Source organism: Ranitomeya imitator, chromosome 3 (genome assembly GCF_032444005.1).
Source record: "Ranitomeya imitator isolate aRanImi1 chromosome 3, aRanImi1.pri, whole genome shotgun sequence".
Classification (NCBI taxonomy): Eukaryota; Metazoa; Chordata; class Amphibia; order Anura; family Dendrobatidae; genus Ranitomeya; species Ranitomeya imitator.
The window spans coordinates 303,716,485-303,744,028 of NC_091284.1; the positions used below are offsets into that span (position 1 = coordinate 303,716,485).

At 44.6% G+C, this 27,544-nt stretch overlaps 1 protein-coding gene across 2 annotated transcripts in view; it reads right to left on the minus strand.

The window, feature by feature from the left end:
• DEF6 (DEF6 guanine nucleotide exchange factor) overlaps window positions 1-27,544 on the minus strand; it is an 854,760-nt gene that overhangs the window by 763,831 nt on the left and 63,385 nt on the right. The window lies entirely within an intron of this gene.

Genomic DNA, 27,544 nt, shown 5'->3' on the forward strand with positions numbered 1-27,544 from the left:
GATTGTACAGACTGGCACACCGGTATATTGATCGGACCTATGGGTGACCACATACCCGCGGAGAGCTGTTCAATATCGCTGTTTTCAGGAGTAACTAGCGGAATGCTGATTGCGTTATTGGCTTCCTGAGTTATGCAGGGACTAGCGTTCGGCGCTGCACGGCTCTCTCTTGAAACGTTTACAGTTGTGGGTAATCCCACTACTAGGACGCTTTTAGATGAATTAAAAATTTCCAGCAATATTAATTATTTTGTAAGAAGTGTATTGATGTATGATCATTGTACTATTTAATGTTTATGGTTTTATACTCTAATAATTTTTATGGTATTGAAATGTCTTTGAGTTGTATTTTATTTTGCAAACAGTAAAGTCTTTTAAACTTTTACAATATTGTGTCTTTGCTTTTTTATAATCGTATAAAACACACCGCTTCATACTTGTGGGTGTTGTAACATTGGGGCATATTATATTAAAAATGAGAATCCTAGGATCTAATTATATAAAACGGCATGGTGTGTTATAAACCACGATACAAAATAAAACAAATTAAGAAAATCTAATATAAAACAAATACGTGCGGATAATATCAAACTGTATCAAACTATATCCACATATGAGACTGTTGTTATAAACCACGTGTAAAAATGAGAATCCTAGGATATAATTATATGAAACGGCATGGTGTGTTATAAACACGATACAAAATAAAACAAATTAAGAAAAAATGTATGTGTCTTGGCAACCTTCGTTGATCTAAATGTCTGCGCAGGACATAACCCCCATTGTTAGCTGACATGTGCTAACAATTAGTTAAGCTGTCTTATTCTGTTTGTGTTAAATGACCATCTGTTTTTGTCTGTCGGCATGTGACATAAAATATATAAAACGCCAGGAGTAAACATAAATTGCAAAATAGGATATCATCACCGAAAGAACCAAAAATAATACCATGTATTTTTTATCTTCCTGCACATATGCTTGTGGCTAATTTGAGTGTGTAATTGTATATCGTACTGTAATTCACATATAGTGTATTGTGTCTGATACATGCTTTAATAAAGCCTTTAAACTCATACAATGACTGTCATTTTTTCATAATACTGAGAATTATACCATTGCCCGTCTGTTTTTTGTCGGGGTGGCATGTGACAATAAATATTTTAAATTAGTTACAGCTAACTTAAAATGTGTTTCCCCATTGTTAGCTAACATGTGCTAACAATTAGTTACGATGTCTTATTCTGTCTGTGTTAAATGACCATCTGTTTTTTGTCTGTCGGCCTGTGACAATAAATATTTTAAATTAGTAGTGGTTGTCTTTGTCAATTTTGCTGAACTAGATCTCTGAGGCATTGCTACCTTATAATGTGTTATTTATTTCCAAATAACATGCTGCAGATACACTATCATTTTGGCCTATGTGACCGTTGTGGCTGTCAAATAAAATACATTGCTCTGATAACTTCAGCAAACTCATATCAACTTCATATAAAATGAGAATCTAATTGATATGATAGAAAGTGAGAATCGCTGTATCAAATACTCTGATAATATCAAAGGCGTATCAAAAGGGGAAATCAGCCAAGGAGGGACAGCTGGCTACCAGCTGTCAGACAGGGGGAGGGGAGGGGTTACACACTTTGATACACTTTGATAGGGGCGTGTCCACCTGTCAGATTGAGTTTGACGAAACCACCCTCCTCTACACTACTTAGGTACAACACATTTTTATGATTCGTAACCACTGACATCAGGTGAGCTGCTCCCTCCACAAAATGATGCCACTCCTCAGAAGCCAACTCAATAGCCAAAAGTTCCCTATTAACCAATATCATAGTTTCTTTCTCCGAATATATATATATATATATATATTACTAGGGGACGACCCCTGAGATAAAAGAGCCCCAACTCCCACCTCAGACCCGTCAACCTCAACAGTGAATTGTTGTGAAACATCAGACTGGATGAGTAAAGGATCCAAGGCAAAACATTTCTTTAAAGGAGCAAATACCTTGTGAGCAAAGTAAGACCAATTGGAAAGATCTGTGCCCTTTCTAGTCATGTCTGTGAGTGGTTTGACAATTGACAAGAAGTTCTGGATAAACTTACGATAATAATTATCAAATCACAGAAAGCGTTGTAGGGCTTTCAGATTTTCTGGAGGATCCGATTCAAACACTTCATGGACTTTATCAGGGTCCATCAGTTTACGTGCGGAAGGACAGACCCCAATGAAGTGACCAATTTGACCACAAAATAAACAAATTTCCATCTTACAGCAAACTGCAGGATGCTCAGACCAAAGAGAGGCTCTCCCCAGCTGCATGGGTTCCTCAAGACTAGAGATGAGCGAACCTTTCAAAGTTTGGTTCGATAAGGCAAACGTTTAGACATTCGCTAAACAGTTCGAAAAACATACAAAAACCCCATTAAATTCAGCGGGAGGCCAAACCAAATTTATACACAACACCTTAAGGAGTGACAAAAAGCTTCCCGAACAGCTAACATTTTTGGCAGACACCATGAAAAGTGGCATCAATTGACCCACAGTAGAAATGTGCAAATGGCACAGCAGCAGTCAGCCATGGGCCATGCATGAGGTATCAAGATCTGGACTAGCATTTACAACTTTAAATTGAAGTTTCAATGAGAATCTGGTGGTTAAGAGAGCGGTGTGTAAGTTTTCCTTGTGGGAAGCCCTGATACCTCATGCAAAACCTCAAATTTTTTTTTTCCAGTCACATTCAGATGACACAAACATCAGTTTCATACAGTACTAGTAGAAGAAAAATGTAAGGAAAGTAACACAGGTAGTTGAGTGAAAATAATTGTAGGCCTGCCTGTCTGGGAGCCCTACGTACATAGGCAACCCAACTGATGGAGAGCCAAATTCAAGTCTCCACAATTCAAAAAAATTACTGCCACACACCACTAAAGTAGCATCAATTTCCACCTCATGCAAACCTCCAATTTTTTTTCCAGTCACACTCAGATGGCACAAACATCAGTTTCATACAGTACTAGTGGAAGAAAAATGTGAGGAAAGTAACACAGGTATTTGAGTGAAAGTGCAGGCCTGCCTGTCTTGGAGCCCTACTTACACAGGCAACCCAACTGATGGAGACCCAACTTCAAGTCACCACATTTTCAAAAAATTACTGCAACAAACCACTAAAGTGGCATCAATTTCCACAGAGTAGAAACAGTATAATAGGCCTCTGACACACCTTCTACTGCAGGCAACCCACCAGATGGAGACCCAACTTGCATTTTCCACATTTCAAAAAATTATTGTCACACACCACTAAAGTGGCATAAATTTTCACAAAACAGAAACAGTGTAATAGGCCTCTGACACACCTTCCACTACAGGCTACCCACCAGATGCAGATCCAACTTCATGTCTCCACATTGAATAAAATTGTTTGTAACATCAGCAGAAGTAGCAACATTAAGCACAGAAGAAACAACATAGGCGGCACAGACTGCAATAATGCAAGATCAAAGCATGACACTAAAAACTACACCATCGCCTTGTCTGTCCACTTTGCGACTGGGGTGCAAAAGTCATTGGACATCCACGACTTGGTCATTTTGATAAAAGATAGGTGGTGTACACTTTCAGGGGACAGTCAGATGCGCTAATCCATCAGGAAACCACCAGCAGTGCTGAAGACATAGTCTGAGAGAACGCTGGATGCCGGGCATGATAAAACCTTCAAGGCATGACAGGCAAGCTCAGGCCACTCTTCCATTTTTGAAGAGCAAAATGCAAAAGAGTCCAAAGCCCTCTTATGGCATCAATATTCAGTTCCAGATACTCTTGCACCATCTTCTCCAGGCATTCACATGTCAGACTTGTACTCTATTCTGATGGTGCACGGACTGGTCTGAAAAATGTGTGAAATGACTCACAGAAATTGCTTTTACCACTTACACTGCTGCTGCTGCTGCTAATGCAATTGTTTTTGCGATGACGCCATGACGTTCCCGCTGGTGGATGTGTAGAACAGTGATGCACGCTGTGTGCGTAACTGCTGTCACTTAAAATTGACCACAAGAGTGTTTCGATGCTCCAACATGTGCACCTCCTTTTCCGATTGCTGTAATACATCCTCCTATGGCACCTGCCTGTGTGACGGCAGTCCGGAAAATTTTGATATTGTTATCCCTTGCGCATCCTCCTCTGTTTTCACCTCTTCCTCTGGGATTATCTCCTCCTCCCACAGACTATTCAGTGTGCTTCAGCATGTAGAATAGTGATGCTGATAATGGCATCGTCAGGTCTAAACATCTTAGTAGTTATTTCAAAACTGTGCAGAAGAGTGCAGATGTCCTTCATCTGTGCCCACAGATGAAGGACATCTGCGCTCCGATTTGCACCATGTCTGTACTGTTTGCCCAGGCTATGTTAAAGGACATACTGCACCAGGGTTCGTCACTGCAGCAACAGTCACTGCAACATGTGCAGAGTGGAATTCCACCATGTCAGAACATCGCATATCAAACGGTTAACCGGTAGGCCGAAAGACCTCTGTAGCGATGCAAGTTGATGACCTGTGGGGTGTGATCATCAGAAGTGAGCACACAGTGACCATGTTATCTGCAGCAGTGCATCCAGGTGTGGATAGTGGTGGAGAAATTGCTGTACCAACAGGTTGAGGATGTGAGCCTTTCAAGACACGTGTATGAGGTTGCCCAGGTGTAGGGCCACCACAAGATTTTCTCCATTATCACACATGGCCTTCCCTCACTCCAGGTTCAGTGGAGATATTCATTGCTCTATCTTGGCCTGGATAGCTGTTTGCAACTGTTGATCTGTGTGACTGTGATCTCAAAGGCATAATAATTTGATGCAACAAAATGTGAATTCAGCTCACACATATGAAGATATGTCTCATAGCCCATGAGTTGTGATCCGAGCACGGAAAACGTCTCTGCTTGACGCTTGGCACTTGCACATAAGAACGAAGATATCCAGCTCCGAAATAAAATTTAAAAGATTTTTTATTAAACAAGATTAAAATAAGCTGCAAGCCGGTATGTGTCGGAGAAGGAAAAGCCTGTAACAACTGAACAAACTGAAGACTAAGAACAGTACACGTGTTCGAAATGCGTCCAGTTGTTACAGGCTTTTCCTTCTCCGGCACATACCGGCTTGTCAAGCAGCTTATTTTAATCTTGTTTAATAAAGAATCTTTTTAATTTTTGCTCTGGAGCTGGATATCTTCATTCTTATGTATAATAATTTGATCACTCAAGATTGCGGTGAGCCAAGGATGTGCAGTATGGAGGTGGGGGGATTTTATCTGCACTGTTGGAATGCGTGTCTGATTAAGGGAGAGGTTTGTCCCGAAAGCTTTGAGAAGTCAAAGATTTGTGGAGGATCCCCTTAACCACCTGCCCCACAGCCACCAGAATCACCTAGTGCCCAGTCAGTGAGATGTAATGCCCCTGTTCAAATTTGCTCGTCCAGGTGTCAGTGGACTCTGGCAGATGTAGATTTTTTCAGGGATTGGGTAATTTTATCTGCAACATGCTGGTGTAGTGCAGACACAGCTTTCCTAAAGAAGTAATGGTGATGGGGCAACTAGTACTGGTGGACTGCAACGGCCATCAATTGTTTGAAGCCCTCTATATCCTCCAGGCATAAAAGCAGCATTTCTGTGGCCAACAGATTGGAGATGGTGGAGTCCAAGCTTTGGCTTGTGTAGGAGTTCTTTAACATGACCACAACTGCTGTGCTGAGAGAGGGTGAAGTATGGAGAACAGGACAAAATGCTGGACTGTGAGTGAGGTGCCGGCGGAGATGTTATGGTGAATTGAGAAAGATGTTTTGTGCTAGGTGACACAAAAACAGCAATCATGTCCACTTCTGTAACAGCTTGCTTACGGGGTCTCACTCACTCACAAGTGGAGTTCCTGTGGCCGAAGACCTGTGTGAGAAGACTTAGCATGGTGACAGAGGAGGAAGAAACAGCAGATGTGGTTGATGGGATGGCGAGGCCCGCTAGTTGGCATTTTAGCGCAGGGAGATCCTCACACTAAAGAATGTTGATTGTGCATTTGCTGGTTCATGCATGTAGTCAAATTATTGCAATTTTTTGCCTCTTCTGAGTTTTTTTGCAAATTTGTCAGATAACGTGAATTGGGTCATCCTTTGCAGTCTTAAAAAAGGCCCAGGAAACGCAACCCTTGCCAGCCCTGTGAACTCACGACCGGTGTTGGCCACAGCCAGAATTGGGGCTGAGAATGCAGTGCTTGTCATGGTTGCATCACTTCGAATCTGTGTGGGAAGCCACAAAGTAACCTCCTCAAAGTAACCTCCTCTGCTGAGCTACTAAGATGTGTACTTCTGGGTTCACACCAAATTGGATCTACAACCCCACTGTCATTCTCTCTGTACTCACACTCCTCAGTTTGAGAGTCACCCTCCTCCTATTCCTGCCCTGACACCACAATACATTCCACGTGCGCCTCTGGTATCCGAGTCTCATCAGGATCACCTCCACCCCTGGTGGTTAACATCTGGTGATGAGGGTCTAGATTCTCTTTGGAACCTACTTTGTCCAGCCCTGGATCCAAAATTAAAACATTTTGGGCATCGGTGCAGATGCTTTCCTTCTCTGAATTCTGTGAATCTTCAGAGCAAACATCTGATACTCATGGAATAGAATATATAAAATAGAATATCTAAACAGCTCTGCAGAATGGCCCATCTGTGTTTCCTCAGAGTCAATTGGGCATTTGGAAATTTGTGATGTGGGGGAAACAAAGGTGATTGGAGTGCCAGCTCTGAGGATTGTACTGTGTGTGATGTTAAAGTGGAGGTAGAGGAAGAGAGGGCATTTGATATAGCTCTTGCCATCCACTGGTGCACATGCTCTTTCTGGCCCTCATCTACAAGACGAAGTGCTGTGCGGCTGCCAAAGAAAGGGAGTGGAGTCCAGTAACAGATGTTGTCAATGGTCTTTGGATAGGATGAGGCGATGTTTGTTCTGCTGAGTTTTCATTAACATTAACACCTAACCCACCTACAGGTTGAACACTAACCCTATATCCCCTTCCACCACGACCTCGCTTTTTCAACACTCATGTTGTATGTACCTGTAAGGAGGTGGCAGGGAACCTCAGTTGCCTACTCTTTCCTACACACTGAGTGCCACGCCAATGGTTCCCTCAAGTTTCATGTGTAATGTTTCATGTATAATTTTTTATGTATTAATGTGTAATGTGACGTGACTGCATTTTGTACATAATTAGTTTAGGGACAGAAAGGGTTAAGAAGGGGGGCAGTCCCACAGACTTACAGGAGAAGGATTTCTTGTTCTTGCTGCAGAGCCAGGGCAGGTTTGCCCGAGGCAGGACATGCTCCACTGCCAGGAGCAGAGTGTACCCCAGTCCAGAGGGACATTAGATGCCAAGGACTGCTGGGCAGTGTGGATGGGCCCTAGTGTCAGGGGACCATCCCCAGAAGGACTTTTGTGGCTCCCAAACCCGGATGAGAGCCGTTGATGCTGACTATTTCCCTGAAGACGAAGGGATAGCACAGGAAGCAATATTTTATTTTCCTCATGTTACATCATGCTCATTAACGCTTCTAACGTTGGACAGAATTGTGACCTGTAGTGTATCTGAGGATGTGTTTCCAGCGTGGAGAGCAATCCTGTGATAGAGGTAACTGATTGTGCTGCAGGACCAGGACTTTATCTGTCTTTCTATGTGCAAGGGGCCAGGGTGCTCACTGACTGTGCCTTAGTGAACTCGCCATTGACTACCACCCCGTGCCACCTTGTTACATACCCTTCCCCTCTTGTAACTTGCTGTTTAACAACTTTAGGCCCACAGCTGTCAGTCACCTGTTACTAAATGAACAATCACTGTTTATTTTCTTAGATAGTGAGCCTGAACAACACTGTTAGGGTATGTTTCCACGGTCAGGATGGCCGGCGGTATCGCCGGAGCGGCTTAGCCGCTCTGCGGTAGCCCCGCCCCCTTTCTGGGACGCGATGATGCCGGATGTGTTCACAGCACACATCCGGCATCATCGCTCCCCACCATAGGGCCCTGTGCTATATCTTGCGGCGACGCAGCGTCGCCGCAAGATATTCGGACATGCTGCAATCTGAAAAGACGCGCAGCATGTCCGGAGTCGCAGGGCCGCCGCGTGCGTGTTACCACGCATAGTGGAGACGGGATTTCATTAAATCCCCTCCACTATGCTGTAACATCTGGACGCTGCGTGTCTGACGCTGCGGCTCTATGCAGCGTCAGACACGCAGCGTTTCCTGATCGTGGAAACAGACCCTTATACCTAATTATGTTTAAGTGGAAATCTGGCCTAATGATTTTTAACCCCTTAATGACCAGAGGTATTTTTGGTTTTGCATTTTCATTTTTTGCTCCTCTTCTTCCCAGAGCCATAACTTTTTATTTTCTGGTCAAAATGGCCAAGTGAGGGCTTGTTTTTTACGGGATGAGTTGTACTTTTCTATAACACCATTAGTTTTACCATGTCTTATTAGAAGACGGGAAAAAAATTCCCAGTGCAGTGAATTTGCAAAAAAGTGACATCCAACACTTGGTTTTTGTTTGGCTTTTTTACTAGGTTCATTAAATCCTAAAACGGACTCACCATTATGATTTTCCAGGTCATTACAAGTTCATAGACACCAAACACATCTAAGTTCCTTTTTATCTAAGTGGTGAAAAAAAATACAAACTTTGTTAAAAAAAAAAGAAATTGCACCATTTTCCGATACTCATAGTGTTTCACTTTTCGTGATCTCTGGTTGGCTGAGGTGTTATTTTTTGCATGCTGAGCTGATGTTTTTAATGATACCATTTTGGTGCAGATTCAATCTTTTTTATAGCCCATTATTGCATTTTAATACAATGTTGGGGCGACCAAAAAAACCTGATTCTGGCGTTTTAACTTTTTTTCTCGCTACGCTGCTTAGCTATCAGGTTAATCCTTTTTTTATTGATAGATTGATTCTGAATGCAGCGTACCAATTATGTGTATGTTTATTTTTTTATTGTTTTATTTTGAATAGGGTGAAAGGGGGGGGGTGTGATTTATACTTTTATTTTTTTTATAATTTTAAAACATTTTTTTTACTTTTTGGAAGGTTTTTTTTTTCTTTTGGCATGCTTTATACAGGCGATGATCAGATCGCCTCTATGTAGTAGAATTACTCACTTGCTATGAACACCGACCACAGGGTGGCGCTCATAGCAATCTGGCAGTGACAACCATAGAGGTCTCCAGGAGACCTCTGTTTGTCATGCCAATGAAACTGTGACCAGCGGGGGTCACTGGTGGGCAGATTTCGGGCCCGATGGCCGGAAGTGCGAGTTAAATGCTGCTGTCAGCATTTGACAGCGGCATTTAAGAGGTTAATAGCCGCTGGTCAATCGCGATTCCACCCGCGGCTATTCCGGGCACGTGTCAGCTGTTCAAAACAGCAGACATGTCCAGGGAAAGATCTTAGGCCTAATGATTTTTAAAGGGAACCTGTCACCTTAATTTGGCGGGACTGGTTTTGGGTCATGTGGGCGGAGTTTTCGGGTGTTTGATTCACCCTTTCCTTACCCGCTGGCTGCATGCTGGCCGCAATATTGGATTGAAGTTCATTCTCTGTCCTCCATAGTACACGCCTGCACAAGGCAAGATTGCTTTGCGCAGGCGTGTACTACGGAGGACAGAGAATGAACTTCAATCCAATATTGCAGCCAGCATGCAGCCAGCGGGTAAGGAAAGGGTGAATCAAACACCCGAAAACTCCGCCCATATGACCCAAAACCAGTTCCGCCAAATTCAGGTGACAGGTTCCCTTTAAGTAGAAATCTGGCCTTCTGATTTCTCACTGAAACACAGTTTTATCACAAACAATTTGAATTAGCAAATGGAGCCTCCTGAGACTGCAACAGTTTTTGCACATCTAGTTAGATGCAGGAAGATCGATTTCACCCAAACCAGTATCCTATCTAGCTAAGGCTACGTTCACATTTGCGTTGTGCGGCGCTGCGTCGGCGACGCAATGCACAGCGCAAATATGAACGCATGCACAAACGCTGCGTTTTGCGACGCATGCGTCGCTTTTTGCATGGTTTTGGGCGCAGGAAAAACTGCATCATGCAGCATTCCCTGCGCCCTGACGCATGCGCTTCAGCAACGCATGCGTCACAAAACGCAAATGCAACGCATGTCCATGCGCCCCCATGTTAAATATAGGGGCGAATGGCGCGTGCGTTGCCGCAGCTGCGCCCGACACAGCCGGGAGCGGCGCAAATGTGAACGTAGCCTAACTGACAAGTTGACTTTCAGCACTATCAGGAGCAGCTTTTCTGGCCAGGGACATGTGAATTCAGGAGCCAATCACAGAAGACCTTGTGTCATGATGTTGTGGATGGTTTTTGCTCCCTGATTGGCTGCTGGAATATAAACACATTAAGTTACTAAAGAAAAAAATATGAAAAAAAATGTTCACACCGCAGCTCCTCTTGACCTAGACACATCCCTTCCCTTCATCAAACATGTCCCCTCTTCACACCCGCTCATCATACAGCACCACTGTCCCAGTCAAAGTAATAACAAAAGCATTAGTGGAAATGCCATAATTTACCAAAATGTGAATGAATGTTGCTGACTTTGAGTAAAAATGCTTGTGAAACTGGACACGAACCTGTTTATGCTACGTTCGTGCGAATTTGAGATTGACTAATGTTTTCCAACAAGTTTGCTCATCTCTACTCTGAACACTTGATGGAGCTTTTATATTTAGAGCGTTCTGTAGAGGAAGGGGTCACTACAGGTCTATCCCTGAGGTGTTTGTTATTCCGAATGGCTAAAGCGATAACAGCCTCTATTAACTCAGGAGTTTCATACAGGACCAGAAATGTCTTCTAAGGGACAAATCATTTCACCTGGTGTCAGTGGCCCATCTGCAGATCTCCAAACAAAACTCCTCTGCTGGCTGAACCCCTGCTGTAGCTTATGTAGCTTAGGTTCAGCAAGGAAGATGTGGTCAGGATCATTATAGAAGAGGCCTAGAGCCGCAAAAAACCCATCTGCTGACCGTAGGGAATGGGAGTCATCCAGTAAGGAAAATGCCCAGGATTTAGGATTCCCTTGAAGTAGGGAAATAATAATTCCTATCTGTTACTCCTCAATCCCAGAAGAACGAGGGTGCAGCCTGAAATAAAGTTTACAGGCTTCCCTGAACATTGCTGACTTGTCCTGCACCAAAGAAATCAATGGAGGGGATGGCCACCTTGGGATCAGTTTGAGTCTGATTGACAGCTGAGACCACCAGACTTGAGGTCTGTTGTGGCTGTTGCACTAATAACGACCACAGATCTAGAGACAGTGTCTGCAGTTGTTCTGTTTTGCAAGAGCCACAATCGCATCCCTGTTGGGATCTTGCAAAACAATGGGGCCAGCAATAATGTGACACCAGGGCAGGGAAATTCCCGACTCACAAGGTGGGGGTGAAGGAGTTGGTAAAGGGGAGCCCTGATGGTAGGGATAGGGAGAAGATGGTGACTCCTCAGCAGTGAGCACTCAACTTATGCTGACACCTGCATTCCCTATCACTGTAGACTGGTCCTTCCCCTCATGCACAATCATGTGTCTAAGGCTACTTTCACACTAGCGTCGGAATCTATGGGGCAAAAACGCATCCTGCAAACAACTTTGCAGGATGCGTTTTTTGCCATAAACGACGCATTGCGATGTCTGGCAAAAAACGCCAGTGTGAAAGTAGCCTAAGCCCTGGCTTACTCTGGGTCTAAGCCCTAGCTAGTGAGCTGGGCAGAAAGACACTGGTCTTACTACTACAATAAAGGTACCGTCACACTAAGCGACGCTGCAGCGATACCGACAACGATCCGGATCGCTGCAGCGTCGCTGTTTGGTCGCTGGAGAGCTGTCACACAGACAGCTCTCCAGCGACCAACGATCCCGAGGTCCCCGGTAACCAGGGTAAACATCGGGTAACTAAGCGCAGGGCCGCGCTTAGTAACCCGATGTTTACCCTGGTTACCATCGTTAAAGTAAAAAAAACAACCGCTACATACTTACCTACCGCTGTCTGTCCTCGGCGCTCTGCTTCTCTGGTCTGGCTGTGAGCGCCGGGCAGCCGGAAAGCAGAGCGGTGGCGTCACCGCTCTGCTTTCCGGCCGCTGTGCTCACAGCTAGACCAGAGAAGCAGAGCGCCGGGGACAGACAGCGGTAGGTAAGTATGTAGCGGTTGTTTTTTTTACTTTAACGATGGTAACCAGGGTAAACATCGGCCCTGCGCTTAGTTACCCGATGTTTACCCTGGTTACCAGCTAAGACATCGCTGAATCGGTGTCACACACGCCGATTCAGCGATGTCTACGGGGAGTCCAGCGACGAAATAAAATTCTGGACTTTCTTCCCCGACCAGCGACAGCACAGCAGGGGCCTGATCGCTGCTGCCTGTCACACTGGACGATATCGCTAGCGAGGACGCTGCAATGTCACGGATCGCTAGCGATATCGTCTAGTGTGACGGTACCTTAAGACAACACAGGGGCAACATACAAACAAATGGAAATCCACATGAATTAAAGGGAACACAAACAACTTCTTCAAGAACTCTACAGCTTCTCCAGGAACACCACAGATAATCCAGGTAAATAAAGCACAGGATAGATAAACCTATTGCTGACATGAGAGGAGCCAAGAGTTTAAATAGTGAAGGAAGAGTATACCAACAAGCAGCAGCTGAGACTAAAGCCAAATGGAATTTCAGCAGGCTAAAACCAAGAGCTCTTAACCCCTTCAGTACCAAGAAAAACAGTAATCCTGCACCACCCATGTGAATATTCGCATAGGCTCCAAACAGAACCTGCAATTAGCTAATCCGTGTGATCTTCTGATCCTGGGTACAACACAGGTCCCAGCGGGGTGCGGCACAGTTGTGACATATACATATGAACATATACATTTTATTATGAAGATGCAAGAGAAGCACAAAAAAAAAAAAAAAGATTCAGAGGAGTAGTGCTGAGAATGTTGACTAGGAAACAACATTTCAAAGGGATAATAGAGGTGATGATATGGAAACACAAGTTGAATATTTTAACCCCTTAGTGACAGAGCCAATTTGGTACTTAATGACCAGGCCAATTTTTGCAATTCTGACCACTGTCACTTTATGAGGTTATAACTCTGGAACGCTTCAACGGATCCCGCTGATTCTGAGATTGTTTTTTCGTGACATATTGTACCTCATGTTAGTGGTAACATTTCTTCGATATTACTTGCGATTATTTATGAAAAAAACGGAAATATGGCGAAAATTTTTAAAATTTTGCAATTTTCAAACTTTGTATTTTTATGCCCTTAAATCAGAGAGATATGTCATAAAAAATAGTTAATAAATAACATTTCCCACATGTCTACTTTACATCAGCACAATTTTGGAAACAAAATTTGTTTTTGTTAGGGAGTTATAAGGGTTAAAAGTTGACCAGCAATTTCTCATTTTTACAACACCATTTTTTTTAGGGACCACATCACATTTGAAGTCATTTTGAGGGGTCTATATGATAGAAAATAATGAAGTGTAACACCATTCTAAAAACTACACCCCTCAAGGTTCTCAAAACCACATTCAAGAAGTTTATTAACCCTTTACGTGCTTCACAGGAACTGAAACAATGTGGAAGGAAAAAATGAACATTTAACTTTTTTTTGCAAACATCTTAATTCAGAACCATTTTTTTATTTTCACAAGTGTAAAAACAGAAATGTAACCATAAATTTTGTTATGCAATTTCTCCTGAATACGCCAATACCCCATATGTGGGGGTAAACCACTGTTAGGGCGCACCGCAGAACTTAGAAGTGAAGGAGCGCCGTTTGACTTTTTCAATGCAGAATTGGCTGGAATTGAGATCGGACACCATGTCACATTTAGAGAGCCCCTGATGTACCTAAACAGTGGAAACTCCCCACAAGTGACACCATTTTGGAAACTAGACCCCTTAAGGAACTTATCTAGATGTGTGGTGAGCACTTTGAACCCCCAAGTGCTTCACAGAAGTTTATAACGTAGAGCCGTGAAAATAAAAAATCGCTTTTGTTTACACAAAAATGATCTTTTTGCCCACAAATTCTTATTTTCACAAGGGTAACAGGAGAAATTAGACCACAAAAGTTGTTGTGCAATTTCTCCTGAGTACGCTGATACCCAATATGTGGGGGTAAACAACTGTTAGGGCGCACCGCAGAGCTTGGAAGAGAAGGAGTGCCGTTTTACTTTTTCAATGTAGAATTGGCTGGAATTGAGATTGGACGCCATGTCGCGTTTGGAGAGCCCCTGATGTGCCTAAACAGTGGAAACCCCCCACAAGTGACACCATTTTGGAAACTAGACCCCTTAAGGAACTTATCTAGATGTGTGGCGAGCACTTTGAACCCCCATGTGCTTCACAGAAGTTTATAACGTAGAGCCGTGAAAAAAAAAATTGCATTTTTTCTACAAAAATGATCTTTTTGCCCACAAATTTTTATTTTCACAAGGGTAACAGGAGAAATTAGACCACAAAAGTTGTTGTGCAATTTCTCCTGAGTACGTCGATACCCAATATGTGGGGGTAAACCACTGTTTGGGCGCACCGCAGAGCTTGGAAGAGAAAGAGTGCCGTTTTACTTTTTCAATGTAGAATTGGCTGGAATTGAGATCGGACGCCATGTCGCGTTTGGAGAGCCCCTGATGTGCCTAAACAGTAGAAATCCCCCACAAGTGACCCCATTTTGGAAACTAGACCCCCCATGGAACTTATCTAGATGTGTGGTGAGAACCTTGAATGCCCAAGTGCTTCACAGAAGTTTATAATGCAGAGCCGTGAAAATAAAAAATATTTTTTTTTTCCACAAAAAAGATTTTTTAGCCACCAAATTTTTATTTTCACAAGGGTAACAAGAGAAACTGGACCCCAAAAGTTGTTGTCCAATTTGTCCTGAGTATGCTGGTACCCCATATGTGGGGGTAAACCACTGTTTGGGCGCACGGCAGAGCTCGGAAGGAAGGAGCGCCGTTTTGGAATGCAGACTTTGATAGAATGGTCTGCGGGTATTATGTTGCGTTTGCAGAGCCCCTGATGTACCTAACCAGTAGAAACCCTCCACAAGTGACCCCATTTTGGAAACTAGACCCCCCAAGGAACTTATCTAGATGTGTGGTGAGAACTTTGAATGCCCAAGTGCTTCACAGAAGTTTAGAATGCAGAGTCGTGAAAATAAAAAATATTTTTTTTTCCACAAAAAAGATATTGTAGCCCCCAAGTTTTTATTTTCACAAGGGTAACAGGAGAAATTGGACTGCAATAGTTGTTGTCCAATTTATCCCGAGTACGCTGATGCGCCATATGTGGCGGTAAACCACTGTTTGGGCGCACGGCAGAGCTCGGAAGGGAAGGAGCGCCTTTTTGGAATGCAGACTTTGATAGAATGGTCTGTGGGCATTATGTTGCGATTGCAGAGCCCCTGATGTACCTAAACTGTAGTAACCCCCCACAAGTGACCCCATTTTGGAAACTAGACCCCCCAAGGAACTTATCTAGATGTGTGGTGAGAACTTTGAATGCCCAAGTGCTTCACAGAAGTTTAGAATGCAGAGTCGTGAAAATAAAAAATATTTTTTTTTCACAAAAAAGATTTTGTAGCCCCCAAGTTTTTATTTTCACAAGGGTAACAAGAGAAATTGGACCCCAGAAGTTGTTGTCCAATTTATCCCGAGTACGCTGATGCCCCATATGTGGGGGTAACCCACTGTTTGGGCGCACGGCAGAGCTCAGAAGGGAGGGAGCACCATTTGACTTTTTGAGCGCAAAATTGGCTGTCGTGTTTGGAGACCCCCTGATGTACCTAAACAGTGGAAACCCCCCAATTCTAGCTCCAACCCTAGCCCCAACACACCCCTAACCCTAATCCCAACCTCATCCATAATCCTAATCACTAACCCTAACCATAATCACAACCCTTACCCCAAAACAACCCTAATGTCAACCGTAACCATAACCCTAATCAAAACCCTAAATCCAACACACCCCTAATCCTAATCTCAACCCTAACCTCAAACCTAACCCTAATCCCAATACACCCCTAATCACAACCCTAACCTTAACCCTAATCCCAAACCTAACCCTAATCCCAAGCGTAACCCTAATGCCAACCCTAACCCTAATACGAACCCTAATCCAAACCCTAACCCTAATCCCAGCTCTAACCCTAACTTTAGCCCCAACCCTAGCCCTAACTTTAGCCCCAACCCTAACCCTAGCCCTAGGGCTACTTTCACACTTGCGACGTTTGGCATTCCGTCGCAATCCGTCGTTTTGGACAAGAAACGGATCCTGCAAATGTGCCCGCAGGATGCGTTTTTTGCCCATAGACTTGTATTGCCGACGGATCGTGACGGATGGCCACACGTCGTGTCCGTCGTGCACTGGATCAGTTGTGTTTTGGCGGAGCGTCGGCACAAAAAAACGTTCAATGAAACTTTTTTTGTACGTCGCATCCGCCATTTCTGACCGCGCATGCGTGGCCGTAACTCCGCCCCCTCCTCCCCAGGACATAGATTGGGCAGCGGATGTGTTGAAAAACTACAGCTGCTGCCCACGTTGTGCACAATTTTCACAACGTGCGTCGGTATGTCGGGCCGACGCATTGCGACGGCCCCGTACCGACGTAAGTGTGAAAGAAGCCTAACCCTAAGTTTAGCCTCAACCCTAACCCTAAATTTAGCCCCAACCCTAACCCTAAATTTAGCCCCAACCCTAGCCCTAACCTAACACTACCCCTACCCCTAACCTAACCCTACCCCTAACCCTACCCCTAACCTAACCCTACCCCTAACCCTACCCCTAACCTAACCCTACCCCTAACCTAACCCTACCCCTAACCCTACCCCTAACCTAACCCTACCCCTAACCCTACCCCTAACCCTAACCTAACCCTACCCCTAACCTAACCCTACCCCTAACCTAACCCTACCCCTAACCTAACCCTAACCTAACCCTACCCCTAACCCTACCCCTAACCCTACCCCTAATTTTAGCCCCAACTGCTGTTCTCCTGCCGGCCGGCAGATGGAGACAGATGGCGGGCGCACTGGGCATGCGTCCGCCATGTTCTGCTGCCGGCGGCCAGGAGGAGCAGCAAGAGGATCCAGGGACCTAGGTGAGTATGCTAGGGTCCCCGAATCCCCCTATTTCTCTGTCCTCTGATGTGCGATCACATCAGAGGACAGAGAATTACACTTTACTTTTTTTTTTTTTTTTTGCGGTCGCCGGTAAACAGTTAATTACCGGCGATCGCAAAACAGGGGTCGGTAATACCGACCCCGATCGTGCTCTTTGGGGTCTCGGCTACCCCCGGCAGCCGAGACCCCAAAGATTCTCCCGGTGCCGGCCGGCGCACTGCGCATGCGCCCGCCATTTTGAAGATGGCGGCGCCCACCGGGAGACACGAGGAGCATCGGGGGAGCTAGGTGAGTATTGGGGGGCCTCCTGGGACCCCTTTTCTCTGTCCTCCGATGTGCGATCACATCGGAGGACAGAGAAATTAAAAAGAGATCGCTTTTTTTTTTTTTTTTTTTTTGCGATCGCCGGTAAACGGTTAATTACCGGCGATCGCAAATGCGGGGTGGGTTAAAAAACCCCCGAATCATGTTCTCTGGGGTCTCGGCTACCCTCGGCAGCCGAGACCCCGGAGAAAATCGGCCTCTGGGGGGCGCTATGGACTTTTTCCACAGCGCCGTTAATTAACGACGCTGTGGTTTAAGTACCCTTAGCAGCCGCCGTTAAAAGGCGTATCGGCGGTCGCTAAGGGGTTAAAAGTCAAACAGTATAAACTACCAAACAAGTACAGAGCAAAGATAATAGACACTATAACATCTAGCTATGACGTTTCCCCACCCTCACCACTTCCGCCTCTATTTCCTGCTCTGCTGGGGTTTTCTTGCAGCAAAGTAACACTGGTTACTAGATATGTGCAGTTATATGTGAAACACTTAGGTAAGCACATTTGAAAATTTACTTAAGAAGCATGTTAAAAACATCCAAAACAAGCAATCAAGAGTAACAATATGAACAAATGCGCACAGTAAATCTGAAAAAGGAATAAATGATGCAATACTTTCCACATAATATGAAAAGTCCAAAAAAGGAAAAAGTGTCACTCACCCTCCAAATTAAAATATTTTTTTATTCAATCTTGTAAAATGGTTACAGCGGAAGAATAGTGTAAGGCTATGTGCACACGATGCGGATTTTTCCTCGCGGATTCTGCAGATTTCCACTTAGAGAAAAACACTCTTATCATCTTATGAAAAGCAGTACTCAGATACACTCACTGTCCCTGACGAAGCTACATATGGTAGCGATACGCGTAGGGATGCCCCACATGGCTACATATTGATCGCTTGGCAAGTATGAATTTTGTTTATATGCATGCCTATTGGTATTATTTGGGATATTATTTATGGCTATACATTGATTATCTGTTTTGCACATTCTCTTCATGAGTGTATCTGAGTACTGCTTTTCATAAGATGATAAGAGTGTTTTTCTCTAAGTGGAAATGTGCTGCACTTGTAATATTGTATACATTTCTGAATTTTAACTAATGGGCTATATCTAAGCCTGGTATTTATTATTATTTATTTTCTGAAATATTAACTTTGGAAAAAGTATTTAAAACTGCTCTTAGTAAGCAGATACGCGATTTATAGATTACTAAGCACTCACAGTATCACTCATGAATTTTTTGTCTATATTTAGCCACCGTGATCCTATTGAGCCATGACTTGTGTGGGTTCTAGATGTTTTTAAATGCTTTTTATACATGTATGTGCACTTGTTATTGTTTCAATAAAGCCTTTGTTCACATGTATATTTGGTGTGTGCACCTCTATTTACGTCTTCTTTTTCTTTTCACTTTTCAAACATGCATTTGTAGGACACTATGGTAGCACCCCTCTCATAATCTCTGGATACTTATAATATGGAGGTGCCCGCTTACCTTTTCTTATCCAACTTACCTACGGATTCACCAGATTTTTTGCTGTTATAATGCGGATTTTGTCTGCTTTTTTACACCTGCGGATTACAATTATGGAACAGGTATAAAACGCTGCAGTATCTGCACAAAGCATTGACATGCTGCGGAAGATTAACCGCTGCATTTCCACACGGAATTTTCCGCAGCATGTGCACTGCGGATTTGGTTTTCCATAGGTTTACATGGTACTGCACACCACATGGAAAACTGCTGCGGATCCGCAGGGCCAAATCCGCTGTGGATCCCCAGCCAAATCCGCAACATGTGCATATACCGTAAAGCTTCTGTGGACAACAGCCATATCGCGCTGATTGCACTTCAACGGGTCCTGTGTCGACACAGGACCCATTGATGTGCCATCAGCATGAAATGGACATTGTCCACAGAAGCTTTCCACTATTCTTCCGCTGTACCTGTTTTACAAGATTGAATAAAAAAATTTTTTTATTCGAAGGGTGTGTGCCACCTTTTCATCTTTTGGACTTTAACCAAAGCAATACTACATGGACCAAAAAAAGGAAATTATATGCAAGACACGGGAATATTAAAATACGGCTTTATTAAAGGGAAATGCCAAATATTATATAATCAAAATATATATTTAAAAACATAAACACTTTCACGTGACAACAGGATATATCGCTATATAAAAAAATCCACCAGTCCTCTCACCTCCAATTATACCAGGATTTAAATATTTATTTAGGGCCGTACAAGAAGCACTATATATTGCATAAAAGAAGGGTGGGAGGGGGATGGAAAAAATGGGGAGAGGGGAAAGATAAGATAACCTAAATAATGTGCAAAATCTGCTTATATAAAGTGAATAAGTGCTTTATAATGCCAATATGATTCAGCACATATACAGGGCACATAGAAGGTGTATAAAGTCTGAAAAAAGGGGGCACATGAAAAAAACTACTAAAATCACCATCAATGTGTATACAAAAAAAGGGGGGGAGGGAAAGAAAACGAGGGGGGTATAATACCCCTGTAATACCAATTGATTTATGTAAAGTGCAAACATATAAGGTGCAGTAAAAAGTGATAATGTGCCAAAGTCTCAGTGAAAACCACCCTTACAACTAGTTACCATGTGGAAGACTATAGCATCCACCTGCAATCACATATAGCACTGTGCAACTGTACTGCCAAAATGATCTATAATAGTCTATAATAGTCACATATACCTGGGGGGGGGGGGGCTCTGTTCCTGTGTCAGCGCGTACCCGACGCGCGTTTCGGAATTATCCTTCGTCTGGATCGATCCTTCCAGACGAAGGATAATTCCGAAACGCGCGTCGGGTACGCGCTGACACAGGAACAGAGCCCCCCCCTCCCCAGGTATATGTGACTATTATAGACTATTATAGATCATTTTGGCAGTACAGTTGCACAGTGCTATATGTGATTGCAGGTGGATGCTATAGTCTTCCACATGGTAACTAGTTGTAAGGGTGGTTTTCACTGAGACTTTGGCACATTATCACTTTTTACTGCACCTTATATGTTTGCACTTTACATAAATCAATTGGTATTACAGGGGTATTATACCCCCCTCGTTTTCTTTCCCTCCCCCCCTTTTTTTGTATACACATTGATGGTGATTTTAGTAGTTTTTTTCATGTGCCCCCTTTTTTCAGACTTTATACACCTTCTATGTGCCCTGTATATGTGCTGAATCATATTGGCATTATAAAGCACTTACCGTATTCACTTTATATAAGCAGATTTTGCACATTATTTAGGTTATCTTATCTTTCCCCTCTCCCCATTTTTTCCATCCCCCTCCCACCCTTCTTTTATGCAATATATAGTGCTTCTTGTACGGCCCTAAATAAATATTTAAATCCTGGTATAATTGGAGGTGAGAGGACTGGTGGATTTTTTTATATAGCGATATATCCTGTTGTCACGTGAAAGTGTTTATGTTTTTAAATATATATTTTGATTATATAATATTTGGCATTTCCCTTTAATAAAGCCGTATTTTAATATTCCCGTGTCTTGCATATAATTTCCTTTTTTTGGTCCATGTAGTATTGCTTTGGTTTTAGTTCTATTTATGTAGTGGTTGTACTACAATTGGGCACAGCACACCCTGGTGGTTTGGTATATCCTTTTAATTGTATAATTTCCATTTTTATTCCCTTTTAAAGGGATAAGAGAATCATTTTAAACTTACGGTGGGTGTTCTGTGTTATTTTATTAATCTTTTGGACTTTGCATACAAAGTTGTTTTGGTGGGCACCTGCACTCCGCAAGGTGACCGATGCTTACATACAAGCTCTACAGCAGGGGTGTCAAACTGCATTCCTCAAGGGTTACAAACAGGTCATGTTTTCAGGATTTCCTTGTACTGCACAGGTGATAATTTAATCACCTACACACATAATGATTCCTTGTGCAACGCTAAGGAAATCTTGAAAACACGCATGGTTTGCGGCCCTCGAGGAATGCAGTTTGACACCCCTGCTCTAGAGGTTTAAACCAGTTGCACACTATCTAGGATTTGGTGCCGGTAACTATTTTCTCTTTTTTGCACTTTGCACATAATATGATACATTGCAATTTACAATACAATAGAAGATGTCTAGAAAAAGGTAAAACAAAATGTGCATTAGGCCGGTTTCACACGTCAGTGGCTCCAGGACGTGAGGTGACAGTTTCCTCACGTACCGGAGACACTGACTCACGTAGACACATTGAAATCAATGTGTCTCTGCACACGTCAGCTTGTTTTCACGGACCGTGTGTCCATGTGCAAAACACGGAGACATGTCAGTGTTCGTGGGAGCGCATGGATTACACGGACCCATTAAAGTCAATGGGTCCGTGTAAAACACATACCGCACACGGACGCTGTCCGTGTGCAATGCAGGAGACAGCGCTACAGTAAGCGCTGTCCCCCCCAGGTGGTGCTGCCACCCCCTGTGCGCCCGCCCACTGTTAATAAAATACTCACCCGGCTCCCTCGCAGCGTCCTGTCCGCGCCGCAGCTTCTCCTGTATGAGCAGTCACGTGTTGCCGCTGATTACAGTCATGAATATGCGGGCGGGCGCACAGGGGGTGGGAGGGGGGTGGGGACAGGGATCTTTATTTTAAACACGAGAAAAAAAAAAAAGGATTTTTCATATCTTCTCTCCAGCGAACGCTGCTGGAGAGAAGATATGAATGGCGGCTTCAGCACCAGATGCAGGGGACAGCGCTTATCTCTAGCGCTGTCTCCTGCACGCTCCGTGTGGTACCCAGTCGGAACACGGGCAGCACACGTGTGCCGCACATGTGCCACACGGATGGCCTACGTGAGCTCACGGACACAGATAATTACGGTACCGGAATTATCTGGACGTGTGAGACTGGCCTTATGTAGGTAACTAGCAAAATACCCACGACTTCGCTCACGGAAAATTATATTTGGTCAACAACTTGCTAAGGTTAAATTTTCAGTTTCACGTTGAAGCTGCCATTTTCAACATTTAAAATTTTTTTTATAAACTTTTCTTTTTTGTTAGTTTGGCATTAACAGTTGTTAATTTTTACAAATTTGTCGTAACACTGAGGAAAAGAAGAACTTCTTTTTTAACAAATTTTTATTAAATATTAAGATTTACTCTCCTTTCACGAGCACATAAAAAATTAAGAGGGGGACAGCATAGTGCAACCCTTCACCCCCCTACCCCCTCTGTAACCTATCAGTGGTTAACGGAGTAAGATTGACGTACAGATACACAGCTGTATACTGTAGCGCTTTTTGTAAACATGGATTTTGTTTTACCTTCATGTGCATATATGAAAAGATTTTTGGGGTCACCCTCTCTAGAGCAAGCAACATAGACTTGACCATTATGGATGAGCGAACATGCTCAGCACCACATGGATATCACATGAGTACCTGGGTGCTCAGATATGCTCGGCATACAATGAAAATTAGCTGGTGCATGGATTTGAAGGTTGAATCCCCTTCCCGCATGTTTGGCACGTTACATAGCTGTAGACATCTTGGTAGTGGCATTACTGTGATTGGCTGGCCTCATGACCTCTTCAGAGGTTATAAATAATGATGGGTGAACCCCCCAATGTTCGGAATATGCGGGTTCACGCGAGTTTTTCTGTAAAGTTCGAGTTCGGGGCCGGAGATGACGCGAACTTGCGTCTGAACCCCAAACTTGGACTTCACAGATATGTGATGGGGCGGGGGGCTGTAAAAGAAAGCATACAATTAATAATAAACAGTGTTGAGCATTCCGATACCTCAAATATCGGGTATCAGCCGATATTCGCGGTATCGGAATTCCGATACTGAGTTCCAATACTTTCTCAACATTGGATACCGGAATCGGAAGCCTGTTTGATTTAATTCAGCCAATGAGGAAGCCTAAGAAGTGTGGGCACATCCTGTTATGCATGTTAGTCATGTAACTACTGGCATGGCTGTGATTGGCTGCTGAAATGATGTCATGATGCACTATAAAAGTCGCCGCAGCCATTTTGGGTACACTCTGCTGTGAATTCAGTAAGGGACAGGACGCTGTGTTCTGACTGAGGGCCAGTTTGAGATAGCGATTTGCTTCATTGTGCTTTACCCAGGCTAAATTAGCAACCGCTGTGTGAGAACCTTGTTTTTGCCTTGCAGCGCTGTTCACGGCTGTCTGCAAGTTCTCTGTGTGAGTGCAGCTCACTCTGTAGTCTGTTCTGCAGCCACAGCCGGTTGGAAACAGTTCAGTGTGCGTCACTGCCTCATACTGTTCCATTGTCCTTTTTTCAATTAGTGCTGCCTGCTGCACATTTTGTCTGGATTTATCCTATTAGTGGGTTTCCATCTGTATCCTGCTACATTGTGGAAAAACACTATATAGGAGTACATAGAGGAGGTTTTTCAGGCCTTGCAGTGATGTTCATGGCTGTCTGCAAGGTCTCTGTGTGAGTGCAGCTCACTCTGTAGCCTTTTCTGCAGCCACAGCCGGTTGTAGACAGCTCCGTGTGCGTCACTGCCTCATACTGTTCCACTGACCTTTTTTCAATTAGTACTGCCTGCTGCACATTTTTCCTGATTTATCCTATTAGTGGTTTTCCATCCGTATCCAAATAGATTGTGGAAAAACACTATATAGGAGTACATAGGAGAGCATTTTTTGGCCTTGCAGCGCTGTTCACGGCTGTCTGCAAGGTCTCTATGTGAGTTCAGCTCACCCTGTAGTCTGTTGTGCAAAAAAAACAAAAAGTTAATAAAGTTCACCAAACACTCCACTTTACAGTTCTGTAGGCCACATTAGCTCATATTAAAATCTAGTCCACAAGTTAGTGTTTCTTATACCTGTTAGCAGCTGTTCTGGAATAAGCACACTAAGCCCTTAGTACTTTTCTGCCTATATTTATCAGTCTACCAAGATGAAGAAGGCAGGGAGTAAGGCATGTGGTCGTGGGCGTGGAGTTTCTGCAGGGAGAGGACGTGGGGATTTTGTGCCTGCTGCCGGCACTGGTGACTCATCATCCCCCAGTTTGAGCAGGGAACAGTCCTTCATACGCCGCTTTGTAGGAGCTCGCCGTACCTCACTGCTGTGTGACGAACAAATGGAAGCCGTTGTCGGATGGATGGCAGCTAACGCATCGACTTCAATTAGTGCCACATCATCTCAGGCACAGAGCACTGAAGAGCACCCATCTGTCTCTTAACCACCTGCCAAATTGCCCAGGCAGTCAGAGAGCCCAGGACAGGAGCCATCTCTACTTCTGTTCTCTGAATCTCTTGGCTTGGAAAGTGTGGGCCAGCCAAGCAGCATTCTAGAATCTGAAGAGGTAGTATGCAGTGATGCGCAACAGCTTTTTCTCTCTGAATCTGAAGAGGTGGGAGGGTCAGTGCCTACGGTCACCACACCTCAGTACGCATCTGATGATGAGACTCAGGTGCCACTTTCTGGTGCATACTGTGCTGCCGAGACTTCTCAGGAGAAGCAGTTCTTGGAAGAGGGTAGTGTAGATGATGAGGTCCTTGACCCATCATGGCGTGAGGTACAGGAAGGTGGTGGGAGCAGCTCTGAGGAAGAGATTCCCCAAACGGCCCAAAGAGGGAGAGGGAGGGGGAAGACTGCTTTGCCTGTATCCTCCACTTCGGCACCCATTAGGAGCATGCCTCTTCCAAAACCCAAAATGGGCGCTCCCAAGACTTGCAGTGCCTGGTCCTTTTTTGACACAGTTGCAGATGACATTTGCTTTGTCAAATGCAAGCTGTGTAATCAGAAAGTCAAAAGAGGGAAAAGTGTCAGCAACCTCAATACCACAAATATGTGGAAACATGTGCGGACCAAGCACGTGGTGGAGTTACAAAAACACACTGAAGACCTAGGCCAACCTACAGCGGCACCTACCACCTCTTCAGCTCGTGTTGTAGCCTCTTCCTCCTGCTCACACACAGCTGGTTCGGCTTCCTCACAGGATCGCATGGAAGAACCTCTGGCACTGTTGTACAGAGCCCCAATGTAATTCCACCCACAGCACCACGTTCCCTGTCATCCTCACACTCCCATCCCAGTCTACAGCCATTGGTAGCACAGGCATTGGAGAAAAGGCGGCCATACTCGGCATACCACCCCCGAGCACAGGCTTTGAATGTTGGCATTGCAAAACTACTGTCCCTTGAAATGCTGTCATTCAGGCTGGTGGAGACTGACACCTTCCGTAACTTGATGGCATTGGCAGTCACACAATACAAAGTGCCCAGCCGCTTTTATTTCAGCAGGCAAGCCGTCCATGCCCTGGAAAAAGCATGTGGAGGGATACATTAAATATGCGCTACTAAACGCCGTCAGTAGCAAGGTCCACCTCACCACCGATGCGTGGACCAGTCACCATGGACAGGGACGATACCTTTCCCTCACTGCCCATTAGGTAAATGTTGTGGAGCCGGGTACAGATCTTGCAAGTGGGGCTGTACGTGTTCTGCCAACTCCAAGGATTGCAGGAATCCAGTCTGTACACATTGACTCCTCCTCATACTCCAGTTCCTCAGAATCAGCGCTACAGGAGCCATCACAGTCCACCTCCACATGGACCAGTGAACGCTTACCTGTTACGACCGATATGAGCACAGCCGTGGCCAAACGTCAAGAGGCCGTATTGAAATTAATTTCTTTGGGGAATTGAAGCCACACAGCGCCGGAGCACTGGAATGCCATCAAGCAGGAGAGTGACGTGTGGATTGTGCCAGCGAATCTCCAGCCAGGCATGGTAGTGTGTGATAATGGCCGAAATCTGGTGGCAGCTCTGGGCCTAGGCAACCTCACTCACATACCATGTCTGGCACATGTGCTCAACTTGGTCATGCAGAGTTTTTTGTGGGACTATCCGGATCTTGATGCACTGCTGCACAAGGTCTGCCTAGAGTGTGCTCACTTGCAGCATTCCAGCATGGCAAGATCGCGCATTGCAGCTCTGCAGCACCGATTCCGCCTTCCGGAACATCGCATCACATGTGACCTACCCACCAGGTGGAATTCATCGTTACATTTGTTGGAGCTATTGTGTGAGCAGCAGCCAGCAGTAATGGAGTACTAGCTGCATCAGGCGCAAAAAAGTCGCACTGTGCACCGTTCAGACTTCACAACCACTGAGTGGGCTACTATGAAGGACATCTGCCAGGTTTTGCGTGCCTTTAATGATTCCACGCGGATGGCGAGTTCAGATGATGCACTAGTCAGCATGACTATCCCACTTATCTGCCTGCTTGAAAAAACTGCAAGCGCTAAGGGAGGAGGTTGTGGAAGAGGTGGAGGATGAGGAGTCACAAATGCCATCTGCTTCTGGACAGTCTGTGCAACGTGGTTCCTCACAAAGGCCTAGGCAGGGGACACCTTGTGAGGAGGATGAGGAGGAGTCATTGGAGGAGGAAGACATCTGTCCAGAGGAGGGAGTTACACAATGCTCCAGTAGTCAGTATGTAGAGCGAGGGTGGGGTGATGCAGGCAGAGATCACGCCTCTAGCAGGGAACAGCGTTTGTTGGCCAGTTGGCAGTCTGCAGCACATGGTTGATTTCATGCTGCAGTGCCTGAGAAACCACCGCCGCATCGCCCTAATTCTCAAAACGCCTGATTATTGGGTGTACACCCTCCTAGATCCTCGCTACCGGGACAACTTACAAAGCCTCATAACACCGTTGAACCGGGAGCATAAAATGCGGGAGTATCAAGTCACACTGGTGCATTCGTCATCTTCTCCAGTCCAACCGAGAGCAGTGCTGCTAGTGCTTTCCAAAGCAGCTCAGTGCATCAAGGCAGTGAAGGAAGCTCTGCACAAAGAGGGAGCAGAAGCAATGCCTCAGCACAAGGCAAGACCAGTATGGCCCAACTGTGGCAAACTTTTGTGTGCCCACCACAAATGTCTACACCATCACAGACGGGTCCAGTCAGCAGGAGGCCACATTTCCGTCAGATGGTGACAGACTACAT